This window comes from Lithobates pipiens, unplaced genomic scaffold (genome assembly GCF_037356315.1).
Source record: "Lithobates pipiens isolate NorthernLeopardFrog02 unplaced genomic scaffold, aLitPip1_a1.2 Scaffold_74, whole genome shotgun sequence".
Classification (NCBI taxonomy): Eukaryota; Metazoa; Chordata; class Amphibia; order Anura; family Ranidae; genus Lithobates; species Lithobates pipiens.
Window position 1 is genome coordinate 1,196,247 of NW_027507897.1, and position 15,769 is coordinate 1,212,015.

Consider the following 15,769-nt stretch of genomic DNA (forward strand, 5'->3'; position numbering starts at 1 on the left):
CCAGTGCCTCCAAAAATGTGATAGGTAGTCAGGAAATAGTAATTTGTGTCCTTAGAGCCCCCTGAAGGTGCTTCTTGGATTTTGGGACTCTATGTAGATAGGCTGTGCAAAATTCTCACACATGTGCTATTACTATTCATAAAAAGAATAGCAGAAGGTGTTTTGGGGAGTAATTCTAAGTATGCCTATGTTGTGTGCTAGAAAAACTTAAAAAAAAATGTCTATTATAAAAATTTGCAAATAAAAACCCTATTTTCATAAATTTAGGCCAAAATGTAGTCTGCTACATTTCCTTGGTAATAATAAGGCCACTTTCACACTGGGGCCGCCGAAGTATTAGCGCTAAAGAAGGAGTTAAAAGCACCATCTTGTGGTGCTTCTGAAGATCTTTTCAGGTGCTCCCAAACTGCCCCAAAGATGCTGCTTGCAGAACTTTCTCTAACGTCCTGCAAGCGCACCACCTGTGAAAGTGTGAAAGCACTTGGACTTTCATATTTGGACGGCATGTAAAGCAGTTTTCAGGCGCTTTACAGGCGCTCAAATCTATATATATATATATAACAAATAAATCCCGGGCAGCCAAGACCCTCCTGCAACATCGCTGGATCTAGATGGGGCTCAAGTATTAGGGGGGCTGAGGAAGGCTGCTGCACACAGAGGTTTTTTATGCATAGAATGCATTAGGATAAAAAAACTCTGCCTTTACAATCACTTTAATTGAATAAGCTGAAGTTACAATCTGATTGGCTACAGTGCACAGCTGCAACAGATTTTGCATTCTCCAGCTTTAGTAAATCAACCCTATAGCTTACAATTATGATGCTGTGATTGACCCACAGTTATTACCCATGGCCCATGTGATCACTGGTGACCAGTCACAGATCACACACAGTAGTAAACAATGATGCCATGAATGGATTCCATTACTATTGGTCTCTAGGCTGCTCACAGTGACCCAATAATGAGTAACGCAATCTGCTGTGTCTAGAGTGGATCATGCTGCACACCCCAGGGGATGCGAACTGTGCGCATCACCACCACAACATGCGGGTATGCAGCAGTGCCTTGGGAAGCTGTCCACCAGCAGTAAATGTACTGTTGGCGGTAGGCAAATAGTTAAGAACGTTTGTTTGATTTTCTGGTCACTAGTGTGGTCAAATTGCCCTTTGTGAGCCAGAGAGAGAAGCGATGAGGGGAATCAGCTGTGCGCCCGGAGCGGAGCTTATATCAGTACAGATCAACTGATTTTTTGCAGAACACAGGCACAGGGACATTTACGTTATTAAGGTACAGAGGGAATAAGAAGATTTGATAGAAGTGGGTTAACAACCACTCTAAGTTTGCCTAGGGGCTCCTCCTGTCTTCAAGAAACTAGTAGAGCTTTTTGGAACATTGGTGGGAGCTAGGCAAATAGGCAGCATGAGTATGTACGTAGCAGTCTCGGCCATTTACAGGAGAGGTGCTCCTGAGAATGCTGGGATTGGCCTATATATTCAGAGAACACTTTAGCTCTGGGTAGAGTGCACCAGTCAGGGGTGAGGCAGGCTTGCCTCCCCTTGTACCTGCTGCTATGCTGCCCCAGGTGGGCAACCGGAGGGCCTGAAGCTAAAATGGAGGGGTCCTAGTACACCTGTGAGTACAGACCAAAGATCTAGGGGGTGTTTCTTTTTGGATACCCCTTTGCGTTAGTACATTTAGCCAAGGGTCCAACTAAAGAGATCACTGGCTAGTGACCTAAAGAGCTTTGCCAACCTATCATTTACTACAACAGACTTTGCTCATATTCTTTATTCCTTCACTGCTACACAGGAGAAGTCTGCCATCTGCTCCCAGCAAGGGCCTTCACCTACTCAATTCCAGATCAGCTAGAGTGCTTAAGTTGTAAATAGTTTTGTTCTGGAGTGTCCTACTACAAACACCCTACCTCATCCAAGTTCCTCAAAAAAAAAACTACAAAACAACACCCCTAGACTGGTATTTGACTACATCAAGCCTAAGTGTGTCTACCTGGCTGCCAGTGAAGAAGTAAGGACTATCTAGGTAATACTCAACCGGCTCCTATGGGGGTAGCACTACATACGGTATAGCCAGCTTTAGAGGAACTTCTTTATTGTGTGCCTTAGGGAGTTAGGGAGTCTTATGTAAAGTGTCCAAATGTTCTTCCATGTGCAAATCAGTATTTTTGTTTATGAGCTCTAACATAACAATTCTTCTGCAAAGTATCCAAGTACTATCCAATACTGTCTGTGTATAAAACAATAAGTGATATCACTTTATATGGTGCTCTGAGTATAAATTATCTCTTCCGTGCTGCTAATCCTCCACCGTGCATCGCCACCACAGCCGAGAACTCACTAGATGACCATGACCCCTCTGTGAAGAGTATGATCTTAATGCATTTTTTTTCCCCAACAGGTTAATATATCCAGGGCAGCAGCTTTTCCACTCCAAAATAACTGTTTTCTTAATATATATAAAATAGAGAACTCTAGTGTAAACCCCTTTATTACTTTAATCTATCTCACAAGCTCCTTATGGCGTCACTCTGATGAAACGTGTAGGGCAGGGCTTGGAGCGTCATCGCGTCACTTTCAGTTTCCACAGGGCATCCTGGCCACATTGTATATTGCATGCATTTTATCTTCCCTCTTTCATATAAGTGAGTTTTTGTCTTTTATAAGAATAAATGTAAAAACTGAATTACGCTACGAGATGCGTTTTCTGTTCACCCATCCATATGAGCACATCCACTGACTATATACTGTGAAGAGGAGGATGAGATATAAGATACCATCCAAAGGGATTTGGAGCATCTACAGTATGTTTGGTTCCTTTGACCCCTGTTGGGGCTTAACCATCTGGTGGTGAGCACAGACCTGGAGGGGGGAGCACGAGTGATTTCACCTATTCACCAGCCGCTTGTACATGCATGAATGCTTAAGCACCATCCATTTTGGATTGGAAGAGTTTATATGGACTAATGATTTTTACATTTCTTTATAGACCTTTAAATTGTTTTGTTGCACATAAGTTTTTGTTTAATGGGCATGAGAGTACTTTCATATTGAACATTTACCAGTATTAATTGTATTTATTAAATGTGTTACAACTGGGAAAATGTAGTTTGAACAACAACACACACTTTTCATTCAGTGCAGCATTTAAAGGGACAGCAGGCATAAATTTGTTCACTCAATTTAGCTATTTATTTATTTAGCTACTAAAAGGGTAACAAGGTATAAATAAGTGACACAAATCAGTTAGAACACATAGTTTTATTAGCACTAAAGTTAAAGGCACCATGCAGATGAATTTATTTATTTAATAAAATAGACACTAGTATTGGGCAGCACCACACATACCTCTCTTTTAGACTTACCTTTATAGACTCCACCTACAGGTGGGGAAGTTGAGGTAAGGCAGCAGCCAGATTTCAGATTATAGACCCTTAGCGTGGAATTAATACTTATTCATCAATAAATATGTTCACAGTTTGCTGTGCAATGCCCTTGCCCCTGGGTTCAAATGTTCTATTGTATTGCTGGCCTACCTCCTTTCTAGTAGGGAATACTACTCTTAAATTCTTTTCAGTTTCAGATTATTTTGTTCCCGGCACCATTAAATATATTCCAAATTCTCTCTTGCAGAATGGCACCAGTTTCCATGTTTTTGACCAAGGCAGGTTTGCAAAGGAAGTTCTACCCAAGTACTTCAAGCACAATAACATGGCAAGTTTTGTGAGGCAGCTGAATATGTGTAAGTACAGAACAGAACGGAAATATTTTATGTTTTGCATGCAGTGTCTACATTCTGCGAGGAAAGGACTATTCAACGGAGGAAAGGTTGTAGAGTATGTGCACCAAAGGAAAGACTAAAAGTGTAATTGTCTAGGTGCCATGCATATTCCAGTCAATGTTTAAGGGTAGGCCCTTACATAAATTCATGTCCCCTGTAGGGCAATGCTAGTGTATGCACTATGACAATAAATCTATGGAGCCTCATGGTAGTCAATAAGTATGAATCCTAAAAATGAACTGGCAGAATGAGAGTCCCCATCTATTGGGGAATAGTGATGGACGAACTTCCGACGGGACATTTCGCGAACGCGGACCACGAACGCGGCTGATAGTTCGCGAACCGGAACATTCGCGGCGGGCCCCATGGACTTCAATGGGAGGCGAACTTTGCAAACCTACATGTCAAATTTGCAGCCACAAAATAATTAATAGCTGTGCAAACATAGTCCCACCACATGGCCAATGACATAACACATGTATGAGGTGAATCTGGGATCGACAACTACAAGCATTCTTTTTTTTTATATGGGAAATTGTTGTGACAATTCAGGACTGTGGAGCGCATGAAGGCAATGGAGGAGAGGGAAGGTCAGGGTAGGCAAAGAAGAGGGTGCAGGAGATGATCACCAGCAGCGTGACATACAGCAAAGACACCTACACCGTGATAGAGTCATCTGACAACAGCACCGTGATAGAGAGCACTGACATCAGCAGCGTGACATAAAGCATTAACACCAGCACCGTGACATACAGCATTGACAGCAACACCGTGATAGAGAGCACTGACATCAGCAGCATGACATAAATCACTCACACCAGCACCGTGATATACAGCACTGACAGCAGCACCGTGATAGAGAGCACTGACATCAGAAGCGTGACATACAGCACTGACATCAGCACCGTGATATACAGCACTGACAGCAGCACCGTGATAGAGAGCACTGACATCAGAAGCGCGACATACAGCACTGACATCAGCACCGTGATATACAGCACTGACAGCAGCACCGTGATAGAAAGCACTGACATCAGAAGCGTGACATACAGCACTGACATCAGAAGTAGAAGACGAGGCTGGACGGTGAGAGCCTGGAGTGTGGCTTTGTGTGTTCTGTTGCTCCCACTGGGCTCGGTGATGGCTGTTCATGTGCCTTCTTAAGGCGGTCGTCCCTAGGTGAGTGTTGGGCTTACCGTGACTAATGCGTTGACTGCAAAGATTGCAGATGGCAACGCTATTGTCAGCAGTGGACACGTTAAAAAAAGCCCACACTGCGGAGCCATGTGCCGGTTTCCTGGGAGCACCAGATGTGACCGTACATGGTCGATGACTCGCTCCTGATACCTTTGCCTACCCTGACCTTCCCTCGCCTCCATTATCTCAAGATTCCAGAATTTTCAGAATTTCACATATAAAAAAAGAATGCTTGTAGTTTTCGATCCCAGATTCACCTCATACATGTGTTATGTCACGGTGCTGGTGTCAGATCACTCTATCACGGTGCAGGTGTCAGTGCTCTATATCACAGTGCTGGTGCTGGTGATCATCTCCTGCACCCTCTTCTTTGCCTACCCTGACCTTCCATCGCCTCCATTATCTCAAGATTCCTGAATTTTCTAAATTTCACATATAAAAAAAGAATGCTTGTAGTTGTCGATCCCAGATTCACCTCATACATGTGTTATGTCACGGTGCTGGTGTCAGATCACTCTATCACGGTGCAGGTGTCAGTGCTCTATATCACAGTGCTGGTGCTGGTGATCATCTCCTGCACCCTCTTCTTTGCCTACCCTGACCTTCCCTCGCATCCATTATCTCAAGATTCTTGAATTTTCATAATTTCACATATAAAAAAAAGAATACTTGTAGTTGTCGATCCCAGATTCACCTCATATATGTGTTATGTCACGGTGCTGGTGTCAGATCACTCTATCACGGTGCAGGTGTCAGTGCTCTATATCACGGTGCTGGTGCTGGTGATCATCTCCTGCACCCTCTTCTTTGCCTACCCTGACCTTCCCTCGCCTCCATTGTCTCAAGATTCCTGAATTTTCAGAACTTCACATATAAAAAAGAATGCTTGTAGTTGTCGATCCCAGATTCACCTCATACATGTGTTATGTCATTGGCCATGTGGTGGGACTATGTGTGCACAGCTAGTAATTATTTTGTGGCTGCAAATATGACCTGTAGGTTTGCAAAGTTCACCATCCCTGTGATATGCTGACTTCCTCCTGGGGCTGCTTATTATGAGGGGCTTCCACCATCCCTGTACTATGCTGACTTCCTCTTGGGGCTGCTTACGGTGCAGGTGTCAGTGCTGTATATCACGGTGCTGGTGTCAGTGCTTTATATCACGGTGCTGGTGTCAGTGCTTTATGTCACGCTGCTGATGTCAGTGCTCTCTATCACGGTGCTGGTGGCAGATCACTCTATCACGGTGCAGGTGTCATTGCTGTATGTCACGCTGCTAATGTCAGTGCTCTCTAGAGGTCGACCGAAAAAAAAGGGCTTACTTGCGTTTGAAAGACCTCTGCGCAAATACCGCGTCACATAAAATATTGCAACAACCGCTATTTTATTCCCTAGGGTCTCTGCTAAAAATATATATATAATTTTTGGGGCTTATGAGTGATTTTCTAGCAGAAAATACTGGATTTTTACTAGTAAGCAACAAGTGTCAGAAAAGATTTAGTCTTTAAATGGGTAAACTGAGAACTTCTACACACAGAGTTCAGCCCATTGAAGAAGAAACATTGTATCACTTTGATCTTTTCTTGGCAGCCTGCCCAGAGAGGAGGAAAGTGCTTCACTGATGTCTTCAGGCAACTTACATTGACTTCTATCACAAAAGTCTTTTACAAGTCATAATAAACATAATGACCGAGTTGTCGTCCGAAATCCGGAATTCGTAAACAAAAGTTCGTATTCCGTACAGAATTCGGACGCACGGCAATTCGTATTTCGGATCCTCCCGAACGTACGAATTTTTGGAAATTCGTAAGAATTTGAGATTCGTACAAAACTAATCGCACATGTCTAATATATATATATACAGTGGCTTGCGAAAGTATTCGCCCTCCTTGAACTTTTCAACCTTTTGCCACATTTCAGGCTTCAAACATAAAGATATTAAATTTTAATTTTTTGTGAAGAATCACCAACAAGTGGGACACAATTGTGAAGTGGAACGAAATCTATTGGATATTTTAAACTTTTTTAGCAAATAAAAAACTGAAAAGTGGTGCGTGCAAAATTATTCGGCCCCCTTACTTTCAGTGCAGCAAACTCACTCCAGAAGTTCAGCAAGGATCTCTGAATGATCCAATGTTGTCCTAAATGACTGATGGTGATAAATATAATCCACCTGTGTGTAATCAAGTCTCTGTATAAATGCACCTGCTCTGTGATAGTCTCAGGGTTCTGTTGAAAGCGCAGAGAGCATCATGAAGACCAAGGAACACACCAGGCAGGTCCGTAATACTGTTGTGGAGAAGTTTAAAGCCGGATTTGGATACAAAAAGATTTCCCAAGCTTTAAACATCCCAAGGAGCACTGTTCAAGCGATCATTTTGAAATGGAAGGGGTATCAGACCACTGCAAATCTACCAAGACCTGGCTGTCCCTCTAAACTTTCAGCTCAGACAAGAAGACTGATCAGAGATGCAGCCAAGAGGCCCATGATCACTCTGGATGAACTGTAGAGAACTACAGCTGAGATGGGAGAGTCTGTCCATAGGACAACAATCAGTCGTACACTGTACAAATCTGGCCTTTATGGAAGAGTGGCAAGAAGAAAGTCATTTCTCAAAGATATCCATGAAAAGTCTTGTCTAAAGTTTGCCACAAGCCACCTGGGAGATACACCAAACATGTGGAAGAAGGTGCTCTGGTCAGATGAAACCAAAATCGAACTTTTTGTCCACAATGCAAAACGATATGTTTGGCATAAAAGTAACACAGCTCATCACCCTCAACACACCATCCCCACTGTCAAACATGGTGGTGGCAGCATCATGGTTTGGGCCTTCTTTTCTTCAGCAGTGACAGGGAAGATGGTTAAAATTGAGGGGAAGATGGATGCAGCCAAATACAGGACCATTCTGGATGAAAACCTGTTGGAGTCTGCAAAAGACCTGAAACTGGGACGGAGATTTATCTTCCAACAAGACAATGATCCCAAACATACAGAAAAATCTACAAAGGAATGGTTCACAAATAAACGTATCCAGGTGTTAGAATGGCCAAGTCAAAGTCCAGACCTGAATCCAATCGAGAATCTGTGGAAAGAGCTGAAAACTGCTGTTCACAAACGCTCTCCATCCAACCTCACTGAGCTCGAGCTGTTTTGCAAGGAAGAATGGGCAAGAATTTCAGTCTCTCGATTTGCAAAACTGATAGAGACATACCCCAAGCGACTTGCAGCTGTAATCGCAGCAAAAGGTGGCTCTACAAAGTATTAACGCAAGGGGGCCGAATAATTTTGCACGCCCCACTTTTCATTTTTTTATTAGTTAAAAAAGTTTCAAAAATCCAATAGATTTTGTTCCACTTCACAATTGTGTCCCACTTGTTGGTGATTCTTCACAAAAAATTTAAATTTTATATCTTTGTTTGAAGCCTGAAATGTGGCAAAAGGTTGAAAAGTTCAAGGGGGCCGAATACTTTCGCAAAGGCACTGTATGTTGCGCTGTGTCTTTAAGATTCTTTAAAGGATAAATCCACCTTTGGGAACGTGTTACATGTTCCATCCATTTTTAAGGTGAAACATGTAACATGTTCCTACTGCTGCAGCAATTCACCGTTTCCTCCTCTCCCTCTGGCAGCAGCATGGGGAGAAGTTCCCTATACTAGCTGTCACTTTTTGAAAACAGTGCGGCCGCACGGGGCTCTGCTCACACGGCTGCATTATTCCTTCACAGCACAGGACTCTGTGTGTGTGAATGATCTACAAGCATCGCCATCCTTTGTGGTACACACGGGCGGACTGTCTGGCCAACTTAGTCCGTCGAAACACATTTCAGCGGACAGTCCGCTCGTGTGTGGGCTTCAGCGGACTTTTTCAGCGTGCAGTCTGGCGGACTAAGTATTTCGGAATTTCCGTAATATTGTCCGTCAGACTTTGGTTTCAGCGGACAATCCGCTCGTGAGTAGGCTAGTTCGACGGACTAAGTATGGCGCATGCTCAGAAAGGATTTACACGGCGAAAGGTTGCATTGCTGTGTATTGGACTTCCTATTTCTAGTCCCGTCGTACGTGCTGTACACGTCATCGCGCAAACTTTCGACGGACTGTTTTGCATCCGTGTGTGGTCAAGTCCGTTCATTCGAAAGTAGGACGGACTGTCCGTTGGATTGTCTGACGGACTAAGTTGGCCAGACAGTCCGCCCGTGTGTACGCGCCTTTACACTGACAGTCTGCAGGAGACCTGCATGGTATCAGCAATCTGCTGATTGCTGGTGCCATGTTTTCCAGGCTCCAAAAGGCAAAAAAAAATTGCATTTATTTATTTGAAGTGAACTTCTCATTAACCTCCTTGGCGGTTTCCCTGAGTGTGGCTCGGGGTTAAATTTCCGCACCATTAGCGGTAACCCCGAGCCACACTCGGGATTGCATTGCAGGATCCTGGTGCAGTGTACTTACCTTGTCCCCAGGATCCTCCAATATCCCCCCCGCTGTGTCTGTGTCTTCCGCCCAATGCCTCTGTGTGCCGGGCTCCATTCCCTGCGAGCGGCGCATGGGGGTAGAGCCAAGCGGCAAATTCAAATATGTGAAAAATCATAATACATACAGTACACTGTAATCTTAATGATTATATCACTGTATGAAATGATTTCACATCCCTTTTGTCCCTAGTGCTTTGTCCAGTGCCCTCCATGCAGTTTTATATTATAAATACAGAGGAGTAGTGATGGACGAACTTCCAACGGGACGTTTCGCGAACGCGGACCGCGAACATTCGCGGCGGGCCCCATTGACTTCAATGGGAGGCGAACTTTGCAAACCTACAGGTCAAATTTGCAGCCACAAAATAATTAATAGCTGCGCAAACATAGTCCCACCACATGGCCAATGACATAACACATGTATGAGGTGAATCTGGGATCGACAACTACAAGCATTCTTTTTTTATATAGGAAATTGTTGTGACAATTCAGGACTGTGGAGCGCATGAAGGCAATGGAGGAGAGGGAAGGTCAGGGTAGGCAAAGAAGAGGGTGCAGGAGATGATCACCAGCAGCGTGACATACAGCAATGACACCTGCACCATGATAGAGTGATCTGACAACAGCACCGTGATAGAGAGCACTGACATCAGCAGCTTGACATAAAGCACTAATACCAGCACCGTGATATACAGCACTGACAGCAGCACCGTGATATACAGCACTGACATCAGCAGCGTGACATAAAGCACTAACACCAGCACCTTGATATACAGCACTGACAGCAGCACCGTGATAGAGAGCACTGACATCAGCAGCGTGACATAAAGCTCTAACACCAGCACCGTGATAGAGAGTACAGACATCAGCACCGTGATATACAGCACTGACACCTGCACCGTAAGCAGCCCCAGGAGGAAGTCAGCATAGCACAGGGATGGTGGGAGCCCCTCATAATAAGCAGCCCCAGGAGGATGTCAGCATAGCACAGGGATGGTGGGAGCCCCTCATAATAAGCAGCCCCAGGAGGAAGTCAGCACAGCACAGGGATGGTGGGAGCCCTTCATAATAAGCATAGCACAAGGAATGGTGGGAGCCCCTCATAATAATCAGCCCCAGGAGGATGTCAGCATAGCACAGGGATGGTGGGAGCCCCTCATAATAAGCAGCCCCAGGAGGAAGTCAACACAGCACAGGGATGGTGGGAGCCCCTCATAATAAGCATAGCACAGGGATGGTGGGAGCCCCTCATAATATGCACAGCAGAGGTACAGCCCAGGAGGAAGTCAGCACAGCACAGGGATGGTGGGAGCCCCTCATAATAAGCAGCCCCAGGAGAAAGTCAGCACAGCACAGGGATGGTGGGAGCCCCTCATAATAAGCAGCCCCAGGAGAAATATGACACCGCTCAACCTCTTCAAAGAGGAGGGTACGGGCATATAGTATGGTGTGCTTTTTTTGGACAAGGAAGTGAGCCAAATGAAGAAAGGTCTGTGTGCTCGATTAAAAAAATTGTTTATAGACATATACATGGTCTACTGGTCACATGTGTTGAATTCCTCCGAGATCCATGCCTCATTCATTTTTAGAAATGTGAGGTAGTTAACGCTGTCGTGAGCTAGGCGAATACGCTTATCGGTCACGATCCCCCCTGCTGTGCTGAACCTCCTTTCGGACAGGACACTGCATGAGGGGAAAGCCAACAGTTCGATTGCAAATTGGGCAAGGTCTGGCCAGAGGTCAAGCCTGCCCACCCAGTAGTTCAGGGGTTCATCACTCCTCAGAGCGTCCACATCGGCCGTTAACCCGATGTAGTCGGACACCTGACGGTCTAGGCATTACCTGATGCTGGATCCGGATGACACCTGTCGATGGGTCAGCTGAAAGAATGACCTCATATCCGAAGTCACCAACACATCTTCAAGCCGGCCTCTTCTTGCAGGCGCTGTTGGATTGGTACCCGCAACTCCTTCTCTGGGAGAGGTAATTGCTCCTCTGCCAGCGCACGCAAAAGCAGAATGCAGCATTTCTCGAAGCAAGGCCTGGAAGTGCTCCATTCTGCCAGCCCTCTGTGACGGCGGTAACATTTCCACCATTTTGTGTTTGTACCGGGGGTCTAAGTACGTTGCCACCCAGTACTGGTCCTTGACCCTCATGCTTTTTATACGGGGGTCCCTATTAAAACACTGGAGCATGAAGGCCCCATTTGCACTAAGCTGGAAGCGGTGTGGTGGCGTGGCTCCTGCTCATCATCCAGGATAATGTCGTCCTCTTCATTCTCCTCTCCCCATCCACGCACAACAGGGATCCCAGAAAGGTTTAAAGCATGCTCTTCTTGCTCCTCCTCATCCGCCCCGGCACCATCCTCCTCTGACTCCTCTTCAGACTCCTGTTGTTCACTTGTCTCAGATAGAGTAGCCCCCTCTGGGAATTCATCCAGCATTGCGACTTCCTCATCTTCCCGCTCCTGCTCCTCCACAGCTTGATCAATGACACGACGCAATGCACACTCTATAAAGAAGGCATAAGGTACCATGTCACTGATGGCGCCATGGCTGCGACTGACCAGTTTGGTGATCTCCTCAAATGGGCGCAGAAGTCTGCATGTGTCGCGCTATAGCAGCCACTGGCGCGGTGAAAAAACCCTAGCTCCCCAGAAACTGTTCTGCCGCAGAGTTCATACAGGTAGACGTTAACTGCACGTTTCTGCTGGAGCAGCCTATCAAGCATATAGGTTGAGTTCCATCGCGTCGGGCAATCGCAAATAAGACGTCTGACAGGCAGATTGTGTCGCCGCTGAATGTCAGCAAGGCGAGCCATGGCCGTGTAAGATCTTCTGAAATGGGCAGAGATTTTCCTTGCCTGCCGCAAGATGTCCTGGACCCCAGGGTATTTGACAATGAATCACTGCACGACCAAGTTTAAGACGTGTGCCATGCATGGCACGGGCGTGATTTTGCCCTGTTTCAATGCGCTAAGCAGATTGGCACCGTTGTCACACACCACTTTACCAACTGTCAAATTGAGCCGTGTTAGCCACTGATCTGCCTGTGAACGCAAAGCTGAAAGGAGTGCCGGGCCTGATGTGGCTCTTGGCTTCCAGGCACAACAGACGCAGCACGGCATGGCAACGTCTCACCTGGCATGTCGAATAGGTTCTGGGGAGCTTGGGCGGCGTAGCAGAAGAGCCGCTAGCAGCGGAAAAGGAGGAGTCAGCCGAGGAGGAGAGGGAGGAAGATGGAGTAGGAGGAGGAGGAGAAGAAGGGCCAGGCCTGCATGCAATCCGTGGCGGTAAAACCAAATCTACACGGGTGCCACGGGTTACATGCTTGACAGCCGTCAGAAGGTTTACCCAGTGGGCAGTAAAAGTGATATACCTTCCCTGCCCGTGTTTGCTAGACCACGTGTCTGTGGTCAGATGTATCTTGGCACCGACACTGTGTGCCAAAGATACATTCACTTGCCGTTGAACATGGCCATATAGCTCTGGGATGCCCTTCTGTGAGAAATACTTCCTTCCTGGGACCTTCCATTGTGGTGTTCCAATGGCCACAATTTTGCGAAAGGCCTCCGAGTCCACCAGTTTATATGCCAGTAGTTGGCGGGCTATGAGTTCTGACAAGCCAGCCGTCAACCGTTGGGCAAGAGGGTTATCCGGCGTCATCATTTTTTTTACGCTCGAACATTAGGCCCACGGAAGTCTGCCTTTTTGCAGAAAAACGTGAGCTTGGCGTGATGGAAGGTGGAGTGGAGGACAATTGTGAGGAGAGAGAAGAAGGAGAAGTAGAAGACGAGGCTGGACTGTGAGAGCCTGGAGTGTGGCTTTGTGTGTTCTGTTGCTTCCACTGGGCTCGGTGATGGCTGCTCATGTGCCTTCTTAAGGCGGTCGTCCCTAGGTGAGTGTTGGGCTTACCGCGACTAATGCGTTGACTGCAAAGATTGCAGATGGCAACGCTATTGTCAGCAGCGGACACGTTAAAAAAAGCCCACACTGCGGAGCCATGTGCCGGTGTCCTGGGAGCACCAGATGTGACCGTACATGGTCGATGACTCGCTCATGATACCTTTGCCTACCCTGACCTTCCCTCGCCTCCATTATCTCAAGATTCCTGAATTTTCAGAATTTCACATATAAAAAAAGAATGCTTGTAGTTGTCGATCCCAGATTCACTTCATACATGTGTTATGTCACGGTGCTGGTGTCAGATCACTCTATCATGGTGCAGGTGTCAGTGCTCTATATCACAGTGCTGGTGATCATCTCCTGCACCCTCTTCTTTGCCTACCCTGACCTTCCATCGCCTCCATTATCTCAAGATTCCTGAATTTTCAAAATTTCACATATAAAAAAAGAATGCTTGTAGTTGTCGATCCCAGATTCACCTCATACATGTGTTATGTCACGGTGCTGGTGTCAGATCACTCTATCACGGTGCAGGTGTCAGTGCTCTATATCACGGTGCTGGTGCTGGTGATCTTTTCCTGCACCCTGTGGTTTGCCTACCCTGACCTTCCCTCGCCTCCATTGTCTCAAGATTCCTGAATTTTCAGAATTTCACATATAAAAAAAGAATGCTTGTAGTTGTCGATCCCAGATTCACCTCATACATGTGTTATGTCATGGTGCTGGTGTCAGATCACTCTATCACGGTGCAGATGTCAGTGCTCTATATCACAGTGCTGGTGATCATCTCCTGCACCCTCTTCTTTGCCTACCCTGACCTTCCCTCGCATCCATTATCTCAAGATTCCTGAATTTTCATAATTTCACATATTAAAAAAAGAATACTTGTAGTTGTCGATCCCAGATTCACCTCATACATGTGTTATGTCACGGTGCTGGTGTCAGATCACTCTATCACGGTGCAGGTGTCAGTGCTCTATATCACGGTGCTGGTGCTGGTGATCATCTCCTGCACCCTCTTCTTTGCCTACCCTGACCTTCCCTCGCCTCCATTGTCTCAAGATTCCAGAATTTTCAGAACTTCACATATAAAAAAAGAATGCTTGTAGTTGTCGATCCCAGATTCACCTCATACATGTGTTATGTCATTGGCCATGTGGTGGGACTATGTGTGCACAGCTAGTAATTATTTTGTGGCTGCAAATATGACCTGTAGGTTTGCAAAGTTCACCATCCTTTTGATATGCTGACTTCCTCCTGGGGCTGCTTATTATGAGGGGCTCCCACCATCCCTGTACTATGCTGACTTCCTCCTGGGGCTGCTTACGGTGCAGGTGTCAGTGCTGTATATCACGGTGCTGGTGTCAGTGCTTTATATCACGGTGCTGGTGTCAGTGCTTTATGTCACGCTGCTGATGTCAGTGCTCTCTATCACGGTGCTGGTGTCAGATCACTCTATCACGGTGCAGGTGTCATTGCTGTATGTCACGCTGCTAATGTCAGTGCTCTCTAGAGGTTGACCGAAAAAAAAGGGCTAACTTGCGTTTGAAAGACCTCTGCGCAAATACCGCGTCACATAAAATATTGCAACAACCGCTATTTTATTCCCTAGGGTGTCTGCTAAAATATATATATATAATTTTTGGGGCTTCTGAGTGATTTTCTAGCAGAAAATACTGGATTTTTACTAGTAAGCAACAAGTGTCAGAAAAGATTTAGTCTTTAAATGGGTAAACTGAGAACTTCTACACACAGAGTTCAGCCCATTGAAGAAGAAACATTGTATCACTTTGATCTTTTCTTGGCAGCCTGCCCAGAGAGGAGGAAAGTGCTTCACTGATGTCTTCAGGTAACTTACATTGACTTCTATCACAAAAGTCTTTTACAAGTCATAATAAGCATAATGACCGAGTCGTCGTCCGAAATCCGGAATTCGTAAACAAAAGTTCGTATTCCGTACAGAATTCGGACGCATGGCAATTCGTATTTCGGATCCTCCCGAACGTACGAATTTTTGGAAATTCGTACGAAACTAATCACACATGTCTAATATATATATATATATATATATATATATATATATATATATATATACAGTGGCTTGTGAAAGTATTCGCCCTCCTTGAACTTTTCAACCTTTTGCCACATTTCAGGCTTCAAACATAAAGATATTAAATTTTAATTTTTTGTGAAGAATCACCAACAAGTGGGACACAATTGTGAAGTGGAACGAAATCTATTGGATATTTTAAACTTTTTTAGCAAATAAAAAACTGAAAAGTGGTGCGTGCAAAATTATTCGGCCCCCTTACTTTCAGTGCAGCAAACTCACTCCAGAAGTTCAGCGAGGATCTCTGAATGATCCAATGTTGTCCTAAATGACTGATGGTGATAAATATAA

The 15,769-nt window shown here is 45.4% G+C and overlaps 1 long non-coding RNA gene across 1 annotated transcript in view; it reads left to right on the plus strand.

Moving 5' to 3' along the window:
- Positions 1-3,652: 3,652 nt before the first annotated feature.
- The window catches only part of LOC143959425 (uncharacterized), a 47,330-nt gene continuing 35,213 nt past the window's right edge, over positions 3,653-15,769 (plus strand). Inside the window, exon 1 of the long non-coding RNA XR_013270224.1 lies at positions 3,653-3,756. This is a non-coding gene — a long non-coding RNA (uncharacterized LOC143959425). The remainder of the gene's footprint in view (positions 3,757-15,769) is intronic.